This window comes from Panthera tigris, chromosome D3 (genome assembly GCF_018350195.1).
Source record: "Panthera tigris isolate Pti1 chromosome D3, P.tigris_Pti1_mat1.1, whole genome shotgun sequence".
Taxonomy (NCBI): Eukaryota; Metazoa; Chordata; class Mammalia; order Carnivora; family Felidae; genus Panthera; species Panthera tigris.
Window position 1 is genome coordinate 90,301,685 of NC_056671.1, and position 7,264 is coordinate 90,308,948.

Genomic DNA, 7,264 nt, shown 5'->3' on the forward strand with positions numbered 1-7,264 from the left:
TAGGATTTGAAGCTACAGGAGGAGGTCTGCCCCCTTTAAGGCACATTGGAAATGGAGTCAGGAGTGATAATGGACGGAGCCCGGTAGAGCAGGTGCCCGGCTTGCTTGCTTCTTCCCCAAAGCGGGAGCTGAGTGGGCTACAGGCAGTGGTCTCACGCCTCTTCCCAGTCTAGGACTCCCCTCAGAAGCCTCCCCGGGCTGCTCTTGGCTTATTCTAGAAGAGCGGCCTTCGCAGAGCTGTAGCCCTGGCCGGGGGATGGGGACGGGCAGAAGGGCTGGAGGACAGGGGAGGCAGCATGTTCTGCACCCTCGGCACTGATGTCAGCTCACCGACGGGGACATTTTGTGGCTTCCCTGTTCTCTGAAGACATTAAGCAGTATAGCTTTGCTTCGTCTCCATTTCCAGGGAGGGAGGGTAGCAGGTGAATCCGCAAAGCTGACAGTGCTGTGGCCTGACGTGTGACGGCCCCGAGGCCCTGAAGCCAGGAGGGCCCGTCCTGAGACAGGCCGGGCTCAGAGCCGCAGAGACCCCAGCGAGCTCTCCACCGGCGTGTTTTCTGCCCCGGGGGCGAAGGGCAGATGGGACCCACCACCTCAGCCACAAGCAGGAGGACTTCAGGACTGTGTTACTTCCCACTTCTTTGCTTTCAACCTCAGTGTGGGCATGGGGAGGGCCTGGGGTGGGGAGGCAAGACCCTTCGGGAGGCCCTCCCGTTTCAAAAGCAGGGTGTTCTCTTTGCAACACGTGCAGGAATCCACGCGATCGGGTGGAGCAGAAGTGACCTTGGCCCTATAACCTGGGGCCCTTTACAACCTGAATTTTGTTGGAGGTGGTTTTCGGTCGGTTGCTTGGTCGGTTTCGTTTTTTGTTTTAACTCCAGGGATTAAACACAGGTTGGGCGTAAAAGGACTTCCTAGGTCAGCTTGCCGTTAGCCTCTCCCTAGGAAAGTTCTAGCTGGCTCACTACAGCTCACTTAGCAACACCCCCGCGGTGGGGGCAGAGAGCTGCCTTCCGCTCCCACAAAAGCAAACCCTCTTTTCCTGGGCAGGCGATGCCACTATTGGATGACTTTTTCCTCCTGCCTGAGTGGGTACATAAATAAGGACAGGCGCCCAGAATGCTGCTTCCCAGCTCCGGGCCCCACTTGGTGCCGGGGCCCTGGGAGGAGGCGCAGGGCGGGGGCTGGAGGGGGGGGCGCCCACATCTGTTGCGGAGGCCCCCGCAGCTGCTCAGGCCCCGGGCCCATCCATCACCCCGGTGACGGAGCCACCGCTGAGAGAAGCTTCTCTCCCGCGCCCCGGCCCCGGCCAGACGCCCCCGCCCGCACACCCCGCGCTATCAGTCAACTTGTGGGTGAACTCTGTTTCACCTCCTGACCTCCCACTCAACCCGGACACACATGGAAGTGTGAACAGAGCCTCCGAGGGGCCAGGAGGCCTCTGAACCCTGCCCGCCCCCTCCCCGGCCGCACCCCCCCCTGCTGCCCTGGTCCCTGCGCGCAGGTGGGGCTCCGGGGGGCGAGGCCCGCGCCCACCTGGACACGCGGCCAGCCGGGCCGCCTGGCTTCGGCGAAAACCCGGCCCCAAGTAAAACGCACTTGCCACCTGCCAGCCCTTGCAGGGTTTGCGGGAAACGCTGTGCCCAAAGCGCGCGCCAGTCCTGGGAGGGAGGAGCACGGGAGGCCCTCCAGGAGGCCCCGGGCCGGAGGGGAGGCCGAGTCAGCCCTTCTGTGCCCGGGACCTTGCAGACTTCGGGAAGAGAGGGGCGGCTGGGCTGGCAGCACCCTCTTCCTATAAAAAGTCGGGGGACGCCCGGGGGGCTCGGTCGGTTAAGCCTCTGACTTGGGCTCTGGGGTCATGATGTCACAGTTGGGGGGTTTGAGCCCCGCCTCGGGCTCTGGGCTGACAGCTCAGAGCCTGGAGCCTGCTTGGGGTTCTGTGTCTCCCCCTCTCTCTGCCCCTCGCCCGCTCTCACTCGGTCTCTCTGTCTCTCAAAAACAAATAAATGTAAAAAAATGAAAAGTAAAAACACAAAATAAGAAAAAGTCGGGATGGGGATGTGCTGAGACGTTAAAGGCCTTTCCTCCCTTCTGTTCAAACAGCAGGTGTTAACCAGCCAAGGTCTCCAGGCCGAGTGGGGGGGAGGGGCCCGCTGCCCCTGAGGGCCAGGGCTGCCCTGCAGGGGGTGCTCGTCCCCAGTGCTTGCTGGCCTGGCCAGACAACCTGGAGGGGGGGCGGGCGGTTGGGGGGTCATGATGTGTCGCCTCCCTCTGACCACACCGGGATTTGACTTCGGGTCTCCGGCAAGGGCCCTTCTCCAGTAAAGACCTGCCCCAACACCGGTTTCCTATCATTTTCCCTGACTCACAGTAAATGCAGAGAGCTAAAGCTCGTTCTAACAGATGCTTTTCTTCAGGGGCAAAGAGAAAAGACTAAGAGCTCTGTTAGCCCAAAAGGCCCCATGGAGCGGGAGCCAGGGCAGAGGCGTCAGGCCTTAGCATCAGCTGGCTGGGTCCTGCCCTCCTGGCGGGCAGCCTGCCACCTCCTGAGAGCCTCCAGGCAGAGAGCAGAGAGGGCCTGGGGTGGTGGCCAGGCCCAGTCCTGTGTGTGGAGGGAATTGCCCTGGGAAGATTATAGAGCCCGGGAGGTACAGCCTCCAGGAAGCACTTGGCCCCAGAGGAGAGCTCTGTGTCCAATTCCTTACGGATTCTAGGAGAGGAGAATTTTGAATAGAAAGAAAACCATCACTTTGTAGTTACTTGTTGAACGTAATTGATAAATGTATTGACGTATATTGATTCTGACGGGCTGCCTTAAACTATTAACAACACCTGGATTCTGGATTCTAGAGCCATTTCATAATTTAGTATCATACATATGAGGATATTTCCATCTTTTTAAGGTCTCAAGTTATGACAATATTTCCAGTCGTTTTATATTTGGTTTGCTCTGTTATAACCCTTGTGAGTACAGGTATATTGCAGATTTAGTTAATCCTGAGAATGGGTAAAACTTGTGTTGGACTCTATCTCAGGACAGATTGAATATGGAATACTTTGACACAGGCATAAAATATAGTGTTATGTTTCTAATATTCATATGTTAACACCAGCTCAAATACATGGAAAAGCAATTATAAACTTTGTTTATTCGAGTAATGTTTTCAAAATAATCCTTTGTTTTGGATTGATTGAATTCTGTCCCCCTCCCCAAAAGGCATGTTAAGGTCCTAACCTCTGGTACTATGAAGGTAACCTTATTCCCTCTAAGGAAATAATAGGTACCTGTAATTAGTTAAGGTGAGGCCATACTGGAGAAGGTGGGCCTTAATCCAATATGGCGGGCATCCTTATGAGAGAGAGACATCCTTAAGGAGAGAGACAGAGGAAGAAGATGGCCATGAGATGAGATGTCCAAGGTAGATCCCGGAGTGCTGAATCTACACACCAAAGAACGCCAAGGATTTCCTGAAGATACCAGAAGTTAGAAGACGTAGGAAGAATTTTCATTTAGGTTTCAGAGGGAGAATGGTACTGTCTACATCTTGATTTCAGCCTTCTGGCTTCCAGAACTGTGAGGGAGAATACTCCTGTCGTTTTAAGCCACGCTGTTTGTGGTACTTTGCTACAAAAACCACAGGAAACCCTTCAAACCTCTAAGAAAGGGATATGGTTATCTCACACTTCCCGGACGTACCTGACTTTACAACGTCTTCGTTTCCTACAGCGTATCTTGAGAGGGTCTGACCGAACCGATGTAGCCATCCCTGCCCGCTCAGACAGACTTTCACCTCCGCTTGGTCCCTCCATGTCTTAAAAGCAGCACGGTATGCAGACCGGCGGCTCCCGGAGATGCCCGCATCCTGCTCCTGGAGCCCGTGACTGTGTAGGTTACATGGCAAAGGGGAGTTGAGGCCGCAGAGGGAATCGAAGCCACTAACTTTAAAGCAGGCAGATTATCCTGGTGGGCCCGGTGTAGTTACGAGGGTGCTCAACCGGGGAAGGCAAGTGAGAAAGAGCCAGAGGGACAGCAGTGTGGGAAGGGAGCAGCTGGGGCAGGGGCCGCAAGACTAGGGTTGTGGGTTGGTCCCTGAAAGCTGGAAGAGACAAGCGGGGTGGATTCTCTCCTAGAGCCTCCACAAAGGGGCGCCCCTGCAGACCTCTTGATTGTAGCCCCGTGAGATCTATGTGGGACCTGGGATGTGCAGGACAGCAAGACGATAAACCCACGCTGTTGTCAACCACTACGTTTGGGGTAATTTGTTGTATCAGCAATAGAAAAACTAACGCCAGCCGTCAGCCAAATGGTTCTTTCTTGATTTTGTTTGTTTGTTTGTTTGTTTTTAAGAAAATTTGGCTTTTGGTGTGGAAGTTGAAGTGTAGATTTTTTAGAACCTTATTCCGGAACATTACCTATATCCGCATGAATTCGTCTGATCTTCTACTCCAGAAAAGACTATCTGCATCAGTGTTTGCAACAAGACAGGCACAATAGAGTGTAAAACCGTCCCCCCCCCTCCCCCCCGTGGTTTTGTCCTTTTCCTGGAAAAGGTTTTAGATACTAGCAGGATGCTGTAATGTTCCTGTTTGAGATCAACATTCGTGTTCATGTTGCTATTTTCAGGAGCTTGAGATCATTTAAATCATTTAATGTGATTGGAAGTGTAATGATGAAAACATGGCTCCTAATTTATCATAAATTTGCCGCATTATCAGGTTAGAACCTTGGCTGTTCTCCTTCCCGCTTCCCACCGCCCTCGTCTCTGCTCCAGAGCTTCTGGGCCTCGTGGGGCACGTGCGCCTCAGCACCTCTGTGCCCATGACCGGACACAGATGCTTCGTGGTGGTCCCTTTACATGGGTGTGGAACCTGGTTGGGAGGCCACCCGGTCGGTAGGCCTGCACGGGCCATCGGATGGCTTAAACACACTTCACAGAGTTGGGGCTGACAGACCCAATAAAAATACCGGGTTTTTAAAGTAAGTGTGGAACAGGTGTTGGCCACCTTCCGTCACGACCGCGGTGGAGGTCAGAAGCCAGTCGTCCAGCCCTAAATGCAGCAGAGTTTCTCAGAGAATCGAAGGGAGGAAGGAGGACGCCCTGATGTGATCACCGATGGTCCCTCTTCCCTCTCTCTCCCCCACCTCCTCCCCTCCCCTCCCTTTGTCTTGCACCTTACATTCCTCCCGGCAAAGCAGAGCGAGCCCTTGCTCAGGGTCTACAGGCCACGTCTGCATTTCAGGATGCGGACTTCTGGTCTCGCCATGTCATGAGGCCGGCGTCAGGAGCGCCGGCGTGCCCGCGCCTATTTTCGCGGAAAGTGAAGATTCAAGAACTCCTCGGCGAAACTGCTGATCCTCCGTGGGGCCTCCCACGTGGATCCCGGGGCTTAGCTCCCGCCTCAGGGACAGCTCGTCTCCGGAGGACCCGTCGCAAGGCGCCCGGTAAGCGCGCGGTTGGGTCCACGGAGAAAATCCTGGGGAAGTAGCCGCGTGCACGCACAACACACACGCGTGAGCAACACACACACACGCGCCCGATACACACATGCGTGCACACGGGACACGGGCGCGCGGACCACACACCACGCCCGCATCCTCGCACATGTCCGTGCGCACAGCCGCTCGCGCACCCACCCATTAATTACTGATAAGGGTATAAAAAAGACGGGGATTTAAATGAAGCTTCCGTCCACGTGAGGACCTGGCTCACGTGGCAGCCACGGCCACGGCCACGGCCACGTTTCCGTAGCGGCGCTATGGCTGCTCGTGGGCCCTTCCTCTGGCCTGCCCGCGCCCCCGTCGGGGGAGGGAAGCCACCTCTTCCCGGACGGGAGGCGCTGTGGCTGCCGGATTGGCCTGCGATGCTTGGGTGTGCCCAGGGTGACACGTTAGTAAGGGTGTGCTCAAAGGTTATTCAAATATTTCAAAGAAAGCATATTTGAGTACGCAAAGGCCAGGGAACATTAATCAAATGTCAGCACCAACACACTTTGCAGGCTATTTGTGGTATGTGTTTGCTGAGCCGCAGGCTGGCGTCGGCTCCGTGGGACGTGGGACGGCCCCGTGCGACGACTCACACGGAGAATTATGCACGGAGGCTCCGGGGACCCCGGGAACGCAGGCCGCGGCCCGCCGGACGGGAGGCGCGCTGACCTAGGCCAAAGTAACGTCGCTGAAACGGATACAAAGGGTCGACTGACAAGGCCGGAGTCTGTTCCCACTCCTGTCCCTCTTGGGAACTCAGATTAAAAGAGGGAAATAGTTTGCATAAAGATGATTTTCCCAGAGCAGGGACTGAAATGGTAATACGCTGGCGACCGGCGTCCATCACGGTAGGGGGACGCCGTGGGGCAGGACTCGAGCACCAGGCCGCTTGGCCCTGAAGTGCGGGCCGCTGGGCGGCCCCGGACCTTCGTCGTCGCCCCCCCCCCCGGGCTGCCTTCCCGGGAAAGCCACCCCAGCGCCGCTGCTGGCTTCTCCAGCTACTATCAAAACGGCACAGCAGCCTAGTCACCAACTCAAGAGTCTTTTGACAGCAGCAATTAAGCAACTTAATTAATGAGTGAATAAAAATGATAATATTTACCGAACGGGAGCCTCCTGTTTTGCATTTTTATTCAAGCTCCGCACCTGAACAACAACGGAGGGAAGCAACCCCACCCGGTGTTGTCACCGGGGCTTGCGACCCTCTCGGCCCGGCCGTCTGTCTGTCTCTCCGTCTCCGTCTCTCAGTCTCTCTCCCTCCTTCTCTTTCTCCGTCTCTGTCTGGGCCTCTCTGTTTCCTTCTCTCCACCTCCTACTTCCCATGGTTTCGGCCTTACAAACACCTCACGGGAGCCCGCCCGGTGTCAGATGCGTGTGCAAGGCTAATCCCTTTCTTGTTTCCAAGGGGGAATAAACTTCTATCTGTGTCGTCGTCTTTGTTCACCCCCCAAAAACCTCACTCATACATGAAGGACAATTTCATGATACTTTTCCGAGGCTGAACTTTACATCAAAGTGGGTGATTAATTACTGATAAGGGTATAATAAAACATTAATGCATTTTGTAATTAACCAGCTTAGGAATGACATCCTCCATTTCTTCCTGAGTGACACACACACACACACACACACACACACACACAGTCACAGAAAACTTTTTTTTTTTTTTAATCCTTATTTGGCTATTAATCTCAGTAGTGCCCTCAATGCATTACATTCTTTTTAAAAGCCACATATATTTTCCTCAATGAAATATATAATCCATCTCAAGTGTAAGAA